Genomic DNA, 10,826 nt, shown 5'->3' with positions numbered 1-10,826 from the left:
AGGGAATCCCTTGAGCCCAAGAGTTGGGGATTGCTATAAGCTATGATGCCACAGCACTCTACCAAGGGCCACAAAGTGAGACTCTGTCTCAATAAAAAAATAAATAAATAAAATTAAAAAAAAATTTAAAAAAGAAAACTTCAAACCACAACAATTAAATACAAAATTAAAAAACAAAATTAAAAAAGTATTCCCATTAGTCTTCCTACACTGACACAACCAGCAATTAACTTAACTATACACAGAGGTGATAGCAAACCACATCAATATATCCTACTTACCCCAAAGAAATGTATCTATAACTCAACTTCTCTTCATTTGAATCCCCCAAATTCTTTTTTTTTTATTAAATCATAGCTGTGTACATTGATATGATCATGGGACCTCATACACTCGATTCATAGACCATTTGGCACATTTTCATCACAATGGTTAACATAGCCTTCCTGGCATTATCTCAGTTACTGTGCCAAGACATTTACATTCTACATTTACCAAGTTTCGCAAATACCCCTGTAAGATGCACCACAGGTATGGATCCCCCAAATTCTTATTCCTATTCCAACACAATTCTACTTGAGGGAAAGCAATGATTAACAGGAAGAAAGGATGGAAATAGCAGGCTTAACTAATTGCATTTATAACTTATTTTCACAAATTTTACAAAACTCTATGGCCATTTGAACTCATAAGACCCTTCCCAGGGGCTTTAAAGGTTTCATACAATGGGGATCAACTCTGGACTTGGAAATCCACCATTGATCGCAAGTTTGTGTATAGGATTAAATGAGACGGTGTAAATAAAAGTACCGTATTTTGCCATGTATAATGTGCACTCACATTTTTGGTCCGAACTTTCAGGAAAAAAAAAAATATTTAGTTTTTATTTATTTATTGAGGCAGAGTGTCACTGTCACCCTCGGTAGAGTGCCATGGCGTCACAGCTCAAAGCAATCTCAAACTCTTAGGCTTACGTGATTCTCCTGCCTTAGCCTCCTGAGTAGCTGGGACTACAGGCACCTGCCACAATGTCTGACTATTTTTTGGTTGTCGTTGTCATTGTTGTTTAACAGGCCCGGGCTGGGTTCGAACCTGCTAGCTCTGGTGTATGTATCTGGCCCCCTAGCCACTGAGCTACAGGCACTGAGCTTCATTTTAATTTTTTAAAGGAGGGTGGAAGTGGCCACACAATGGTGTCTCCATCTCTCATGAGAGGTGCAAGGCATGGAGCCAGCCACTGCAGAGAAGCAGGGAGCAAGCCCAGGCAGCATGTGAGAGAGGTCTCAATAACCTGGGCACCCAACCTCCCCCAACTGTCCCTTTTCAGCTCACCCACATCCCCACATCGTCTCATTTCCTATTCCCACCTGTGTCTGTTGGTAGGAACATGGCCACAGCTGCTCTTCTAAGAACCCTGGTGAGCTTCTTTCCCAGGAAGCTGGTGTAAGGAGCCAGGGCCAGCTCTGCCTGCCCAGGGCTTCTGACAGTAGATCCTTGCCCTTTCCAGGCTGCCTCATCTCTCATACAGCTGGCCCCATTCTGAGCGCCCCCCCAGGACACCACACTGAGGAGCAATCCTTCCCTGATGATATGCCAGTGAAGTACTCCACATTTACATTTCTGTTTACTGACTAGACCATGACCTCCTTGCACAATCCAGACCTTAGACGCTCAGTAATGTCAGAATGAATGACACCAGACTTTCCAAAACTTACAAATCTTACCAATCACCTGAGGGACTATACTCCACCCAAATATAGTGAACCAGCTCTCCAGTAGAAAGACTTGAGTGTCTGATCCATTAGAAAGCATCCTAGATAGTTCTTCCTATTGGCAAGTTTGGGAAATTATACCAAAAAAAATCTTGGGGGTTCAAATAAATCATAAGTTTAAAATTATAATCTATGGGCTCAGATACTACCCTTGCAGATAGAAACTTCATCGGGACTAAGGCTCAAGGTCACAACAGTGGGCTACTAGTAGAAGCAGGTCTCAGAACTCAGGTTTTTCCCACATCCCAGCTAGGGATCTTCCTCCTCAGTACAGGTGAGGAGGGCCAGCTCAGAATGGGGCCAGCTAAGAATAGGGCCAGCTCAGAATGGGGCCAGCTCAGAATAGGGCCAGCTCAGAATGGGGCCAGCTGTGTGAGAGAAGAGGCAGGGATCCCTGGAAAGAGCAGGGATCTACTGTCAGGATCCTGAGCAAACAGGGCCAGCCCTCTCCCCTCATACCAGCTTCCCTGGAAATAAGCCCACTGGAGTTCTCAGCGGAGTGGCCATGGCCATGTTCACACTGACAGATGGGGTGGGAATAGGAAATGAGAAGATGTGGGATCAGGGTGGCCTGGGAGGGGACATGTGAGGGAAGTTGGGTGTTCAGGTCATCAGACCACTCTCACCTGCCACCTGGATTTGCTCCCAGCTTCTCCACAGCAGCTAGCTCTGCATCTCACGCCTGTTGTGAGAGAAGGAGGCACCACAGCACAGCTACTTCTGCCCTCCATTCACCAAGGTCCCAATGGTAACCATCACATCACCGTCAGCATCATGCCCACTTCCAAGATGACAGCAGTGGCAGTGTCTGGCATGATCAGCCAGGAAGGCTGGAGGCTCCTGTAGCTGTGAAAAGATGGCTGGGGAGGAGGGAGTAACATGGAGAGGGTATGATTACCATACTCAAGGATATTATTTTGCATACAGATATAATCTTCCTTTCTGGAGTTACATTCTTAATGCATAAGCATAAATAAAAGAATCAAAAACATTTATATAGATATGGAATTAGTACTACCCATGTATAATGTGCATCCTTATTTTTCCCTCAAAAATTTGGGCAAAAAAGTATGCATTATACATGGCAAAATAGGTACCTCATCCAGGACCTAGTTCTTAGAAAATATTATCTTCAGGCTCGGCGCCTGTGGCTCAAGTGGTTAAAGGCGCCAGCCATATACACCTGAGCTGGCGGATTCGAATCCAGCCTGGGCCTGCCAAACAACAATGACGGCTGCAAACAAACAAACAAAAAAAAGTCGGGCATTGTGGTGGGTACCTGTAGTCCCAGCTACTTGGGAGGCAGAGGCAGGAGAATCGCTTGAGCCCAGGAGTTGGAGGTTACTGTGAGCTGTGGATGCCATGGCACTCTACCCAGGGCGACAGCTTGAAGCTCTTTCTCAAAAAAACAAACAACAAAAAAAGAAAATATTATCTTCTTCCTCCCTCCCCCTGGTGAAAATAATGTCTATGTATTATATTAACCTATGTGACCCAAATAAAAACCAGACTCTCACATGGCCAACTCTCTGCATGGGATTGCATGTAAGAAAACAGTCCAACAACAAAGAGTAATTTTAAAGCTCTGGCTAAATTCAACTCTCCCTGGTCTCTAATTTAGTTTCACAAAAGAGCAGTTCTGTTAAAGACAAAACTCTTCTTAGAAACCAAAGAAAAGTAGAAAATATGAAAAGACAAATGTATTTTCTGGGTTAGAAAAAGTTAGACAATATTGAATTTTTTTTATTGTTAAATCATAGCTGTGTACATTAGTGCAATCAAGGGGTACAATGTGCTGGTTTCATATACAATCTGAAATATTCTCATCAAACTGTTCAACCTTCATGGCATTTTCTTAGTTATTGTATGTAGACATTTGTATTCTGCATTTAGTAAGTTTCGCCTGTACCCATTCTAAGATGCACTGTAGGTGTGGCCCCACCCATTACCCTTCCTCCACCCTAACCTCCCCCCTCCCTTCCCCTTCCTTGGCCTTTTCCCCATAGTCTTGTGCTATAGTTGGGTTATAGCCTTCATGTGAAAGCTATAAATTAGCTCATAGTAGGGCTGAGTACATTGGATACTTTTTCTTCCATTCCTGAGATACTTTTTTGAGAAGAATATGATCCAGCTCCATCCATGTAAACATGAAAGAGGTAAAGTCTCCATCTTTCTTTAAGGCTGCATAATATTCCATGGTATACATGTACCACAATTTGCTAGTCCATTCGGACAATACTGAATTTTAATATATCTTGTCCTTTCACATGTAGATTCAAGTTAATAAACGTAGTTCCATCACATATGCATTTAAAGTATTCTAGTGTGGCGCCCTGACTAGATTGCCATGGCATTATAGTTCACAGCAACGTAAAGTTCTTGGGCTCAAGCAATCCTTGCCTCGGTTTTTTTATTTTTAGTAGAGACAGGATCTCACTATTGCTCAGGCTGGTCTCAAACTCTTCAGCCCAAGCAGTCCACCCACCTTGGCTTCCCAGAATGCTAGGATTACATGTGTGAGCCACCACACCCACCCCACAAAAGAATTTTAAAAATTAGCCTGGTGTAGTGGCACACACCTGTAGTCCTAGCTACTTGGGAGGCTGAGGCAGGAGGATCCCTTGAGCACAGGAGCTCAAGGTTACAGCGAGCTATGATTGAACCACTGCACTCCAGCTGGGTGATGGAGCCAGGACCTTGTCTCTAAATTAATTAATTAATTAATTAAAAACAGTGGTTGTGACATCTTGTCCAAAGCTTTATGATGTATATTTGTATTATATTCACTGAATGTTTATCCAAATACTATTTAATCTTTTAAATAAATCCAGTTAACTAGATAAGCATTATAAAAATCACTATATTTCCTCTAGTAAATTTTTGTGGTTCAAATATCCTCTTACTAGCTTTCCTGGCATGACAGTCAAACTCCCCAGTTCTTGCATGACATCCTTTCTCACATAAACAAAAAACTTTTAATGACGGATACTTTCAACACAAAAATTAGAACAAATAGTGCCATGAAGCATTAAGTTCCAGGTATCCATTACTCAACTTCAGCCAATTACATTCTGCCAATCTTAATCATCACTTTTTGTTTCTTGATTTTGAGAAAACTTTGCACATTAAGTTCTAACCAGGAATACAGTCAAATTCACATTCTTCTTTCAAATAATGCTATAACCTGTATAGCAGTTATCTAGTTAGAGTTTAAAAACATCACCGTTCCCAAATTTTCCATCTCTAACCAACCTGCAATTCGGTCCCTCTCCTCTCCTCCACCCTTGAACTGAAACCAGGATTTGTCCCAGCTAACAGATTGAATTCTTTCAACTATGTAAATATAGGACAGGACTTTGAGGACAGATTTGCTTAGCATACTGCAAAAAAGGCAAAATTGCCTTCTGACTGGTTTATCCTAGGGTAATCCCATTTTAATTCTTTACTTCCTGGACAAGTAAACAAATAACAGCCTTAGAACAAAACTTTTTAGATCTTTACTTCAAAGATCTATTTAAAAACACACCTAGTATCTATGCAGGTGAAAGTGATTTGGGGCAAAGAAGAAAGAAGAGCAAGGATCAGAAGGAATATAAGATTAAGTTACAGATATTGGGAAGGGAAACTATAGTTCTAGGCTCTCTCTGGGAGACTATTTCTCCTTTTATCTTCCCGACATTACCATGTTATGTGGGAGGAAATTAAGGAAACTTGAACCTCAGAAGTCCTGTGGCTCCGGCACTCAGGTTGTGAGACTTGAAGAGAACTGAATCTTATCTCTCTGATTCCAAAGCCATGCTCCTTCTACCTATGTGGTAAAGAGCACTGCCACCAAAAACACTGGCTGGGATCTGCAGGACAATTCTTTCTGAGGCCTAAGTCTACAAATGAATGCCACTTTGTAATAAGACTTTCTTTTTCTTACCAGATGGTCCTCCAAATAAGTTGAAGCCTGTGGGCCTTAAATATAAAACAGGCAGATGCATCTTCATTATAATACAGCAGTTTGGATTTAGCTGTGTTATGCTTAAAATGGTAGAATGTTATCAACTTACAGCATTTTCTTTTTAAAGAATAGGGTGGTTCTTTGTGCTTGATCAGCTCAGCCTCTGAATGCTTGGCTGCTGTCCATAAAAGGCAGAATTACACCCAACCAGGCCACAAAAAAGCAAAGGTTCTATAGCCATTTCTCTTGGACAGATCTGGGCTATAAAGACCTTTAAACAATCCATACTGCTGATGTTGCTTCCTATGAGACCCATTGGTAGCAGTTATAGCTGTTCCTCCTTTGTCAAACCAGGTAATTTGTTTTTCCTCAAGAGGCCTCCACGTCACTGGAATAATGTCCACCCACCTCCTTCTTCAACATCAGCATTTACCTTGCCCTGCTTGGATCTAGAGCTGATCACTCTGGACTAGAGATCGTGCCTTTTCCTTTCCACTGAGTGGGGGGACAAGAGGCAACTTTAAAATTTGCTTTACTAAGGGGTGATGCCTGTGGCTCAAGGAGTAGGGCACCGGCCCCATATACTGGAGGTGGCAGGTTCAAGCCTGGCCCTGGCCAAAAAAAAAAAAAAAAAAAAATTGCTTCACTAATTTGTAGTCCCACCAACAGTATATAAGTGTTCCTTTCTCTATACATCTAATTCGGCAACTATTGTTTTTGGATTTTTTTTTTTTTGAGATAGTCTGTGTCACCCTCAGTAGAGTGCTGTCACATCACAACTCACAGCAACCTCAAACTCTTGAGCTTAAGCAATTCTGTTGCCTCAGAATCCCAAGTAGCTGGGACTACAGGCACCCACCACAATACCCAGCCCGTTGTTGTTGTCATTTTTTGCAGGCCAGGCTTGAACCCACCAGCCCCGGAGCATGTGGCTGATGCCCTAACCATTGAGCTACGGTGCCACGCCTAGAAAAGTTTCTCCAACATCTTTTTCTAGAATTCTGATGGTTTCATGCCTTACATTTAAGTCTTTTATCCATAAATTAATTTTTGTGAGCAGTGAGAGATATGGATGCTGTTTCATTCTTTTGCATGTGGCTACCAATTTTCCCAGGACTATTTACTGAATAGGAATTCTTTTCCCCAGTGCATACTGTTGTCTGTTTTGTCAAAGATCAATTGGCTGTATGCGGATGATTTTACATCTGAGCTTTCTGATATGTCCCACTGGTCTATGTCTCTATTTTTGTGCCAATACTATGTTATTTTGGTTACTATACTCTTCCAGCCCTATGGAAAACAGTATGGATATACCTTAAAGAACTAAAAGTAGACCTACCATTTGATCCAGCAATCCAACTATGGGGTATTTACCCAATGGAAAATAAGTAATTTTATCAAAAAGACACCTGCACTTGAATGTTTATTGCAGCACAATTCACAATTGCAGAGATGTGGAATCAACCCAAGTGTCCATCAATTCATGATTGGATTAACAAAATATGGTATATGTATGCTATGGAATACTACTCAGCCATGAGGAAGCATGACTTAATGACTTTTGCAACAACTCAGATGGAACTGGAAACCATTTTCCAAGTGATGTATCTAAAGAATAGAAAAACAAACACCACATGTATTCACTATGAATTGGAACTAACTATTGAACACACATGTGCATAGAAGAAAGTAAAACTCAGTGGAAATTAAGTGGAGGGGCAGGAATGGGTGAGAAGCTACTGTGCGGCTATAATGAACATTATCTGGGTGACAGGCACACATATAACCATGACTCAAGCATTATTAAAGCGATCCATGTAACCAAAAATATATATACCCCTGTAATACGTTAAAATAAAAAATAAAAAATAAAAAATAAAATTTGATTCTCTTTAACTCACACTTTGCATGTCTGTTTTGTCTGTGTATAAAGGCCTATTCATCTAGAGCTAGGGAATATCTTATTCTTACATCTAAACTTTGGAACTGAGAAATCATTCTTTTTTATTTACTTTTTTTGAGACAAGGTCTCACTCTGTTGCCCATGCTAGAGTGCAGTGGCATCATCATAGCTCACTGCACCTTCAAACTCCTGGGCTCAAGTGATCCTCCTGCCTCAAGCCTCTCAAGCAGCTGAGACGATAGGTGTGTGCCATTGTGCCTGGCTAAGTTTTCTATTTTTTGTAGAGATGGGGGGGGTCTCATTGTGTTGCCCAGACTGGTCTTGAACTCCTGGACTCAATTGGTCCTCCTACCTCAGCCTCCCAAAGTGCTAGAATTAAAGGCATGAGCCACTGCACCCAGCCGGAGAAATACATCTTGTTCAAACACACACACGAGAGTTGGAGTGGAGGCAGCATTGAGGTTTCAGGATCCAAGTGATGAAGGACTTAATAGAGTGGTGACAACTTGAATGGAAAGGAAAGGATGTATGCAAAATTCACTGTGAAGGGGGTCTTGACCTGACTTAGCAACTGACTGGATGTAGAGGTCAGGGAAGAAAAAGCAAATAGAACTTTGCATTTCCCCAATAAGTGGCTGGGGAAATATGAGCACATTAATGGGAGAATCACTATCAGGAGACAGATGTAGGTGAGGTTGAGCGATTTGGTTTTGAATCCATTTAGTCTTTTAAAATCTCTGTTATACGGCAGGGTGCAGTGGCTCCTACCTGTAATCCTAGAACTCTGGGAGGCCAAGAAGGGTGAATCACTTGAGCTCAGGAGTTTGAGACCAGCCTAAGCAAGAGTGAGACCCCATTTCTAAAAATAGTGAGGCACTGTGATAGGCGCCTGTAGTTCCAGCTACCTGGGAGGCTGAGGAAAGAAGATCACTTGAGCCCAAGAGTTTGAGGTTGCTGTGAGCTATGATGCCACAGTACTCTACTGAGGGTGAGAAGGTGAGACTGTCTCAAAAAATAATAATAATAAAATCTTTATTATACAAATTTTCAAACAGAGAAAAAGAGAGGGAATAGGATATTGAAGCCCCATATACACATTACCTACTCAACAATTATCACATCAGTCAGTCTTAATTCATCAATACCTTATCTAGTCCTCCCCTCCTTGAATTACATTTTTTTGTGTATTAAAATTTAATCTTTTAAATTGACATATAAAATGGTATGTATTCATCATGTACAACATGTTTTGAAGTATATATACATTGTGGAATGGTTAAATCAAGTTAATTAACAAATGCATTACCTCACACATTTATTTTTTATGTGTGGTGAGAGCCTATAACATCCACTCTCTACAGTTTTCCTTAACTATAGTTACCTTCCTGTACGATACAACTCTTGAACTTATTCCTCCTAACTGTAGTTATTTAACCCTTTGGCTAACCTCTCCCCAATACCTCCTCTGTCCTAACCACACCAGGCTTTCTTTTTATTATTTATTTATTTATTTATTTATTGAGACGAAGTCTTGCTATTTTACCCAGGCTAGGCTCGAAGACATGATCCTCTTGCATCAGCCTCCTGAGTAGCTGGGACTACAGGTATGTACCACCTCACCCAGCTTCTACTCTCTACTTTTATGATATCAATTTGTCTTTCTGTGCCTGGATTATCCTACTTAACATAATGTCCTTTGGATTCATCCATGTTGTCACAAATAACAGGATTTGCTTGTTTTTCATAGCTGAATAGTGTCCCAATATGTATACCTATCACACTTTATCCATTCATCCATTGATGGACACCTCACTATTGTGAACAATGCAATTAACATAGGAGTGTAGATACTGTCAACATACTGATTTTATTTCCTTTGAATATATACCTATTAGTGCGATTGCTGGATCATATGGTAGTTCTATTTTTAATTTTTTATGGGACTTCCATACTTTTTTCTGAATTGAATTATTGTGAAGCAAATCTCAGACATCGTATTGGATCGCCCACACTTCACTATGTATTTCTAAAACACACTCTTTTCTTTTTTTTTTTTTTTTTGAGACAGAGCCTCAAGCTGTCACCCTGGGTAGAGTGCCGTGGCATCACAGCTCACAGCAACCTCCAACTCTTGGACTCAAATGATTCTCCTGCCTCCTCCGCCTCCCAAGTAGCTGGAAATACAGGCACTGACCATGATGCCCAGCTATTTTTTGGTTGTAGCCATCATTGTCTGGCAGGCCCAGGCTGCATTCAAACCCACCAGCTTAGGTGTATGTGGCTGGCACCTTAGTCGTTTGAGCCACAGGCGTTGAGCCCTAAAACACACTCTTAACCACATACAACTATCTCACCTAAAAATTAACATTAAGCCTTTAGTGTCATCAAATATCCAGTTAAGTATTCAAATTTCCTCAATCATTCCCTCATTTGTTTATAGTTCATTGGTTGTGAGAAGGGGCACTAAGAAAGGATTCTTCAAGGGGAGGGGGAAGAAAATCTGGCCTGTTAAACCAGAAAGTCTGGAGGGCCCTTAAGAATGTGGGTATGAAGTAACCTAGTAACCACTGACCAGTAGAGATAATCAACACCAATAGAAAAGGGTGATACTTCCTGGAGGCATGGAGAGGCCAATGAAAAACTTGCAGCCAATTTCAAATGGAGAGAGTATTTATACCACTGCAGACCTTTGTGTCTCAGTCTCTCTCACAAGTTTTCTCCTCCTACAAGAGGAACCCACTTCCAACTCTCTTTGCAAGTGAGTGATCTAAACTTCTCATTGTCTTCCCTAAGTAAAATCTTTCTTTGTTACCCTGAAACTTGAACAGGTTACTTTTACTTTCTATCCCCACTGCCTGTGTCACTCGTCTTATTTTCAGTTTCCACTCACTTTTGTTTTCCGTTACTGCTGCACCCTGGTTGAAGTAATTGAGTAATCAAAGTAGGTCAACTTGGTTCAGGGAACTGGGACCCCCAATCCCCAACAGATTGAAATCAGGATTCAAATATGAAGACTAAATGTTAGATACTGTCTAAAATAGCCATCTGAAGCTAGCAAGCAGGCAACTGAGCTTTAGGGTCCAAAACTCAAGAGGTAAAGGCAAGAAATACAGATCTGGAAATTATTCTCCCAGTTGGAGTGGAATAGATGAAAGCTATTGAGCAGATATCATAGGGGGAGAATATAGCAATAAAAATGGCCCGT

Source organism: Nycticebus coucang, chromosome X (genome assembly GCF_027406575.1).
Source record: "Nycticebus coucang isolate mNycCou1 chromosome X, mNycCou1.pri, whole genome shotgun sequence".
Lineage (NCBI taxonomy): Eukaryota > Metazoa > Chordata > Mammalia > Primates > Lorisidae > Nycticebus > Nycticebus coucang.
The sequence above is the reverse complement of the archived record's forward strand: the minus strand, read 5'-3'. Positions refer to the sequence as shown.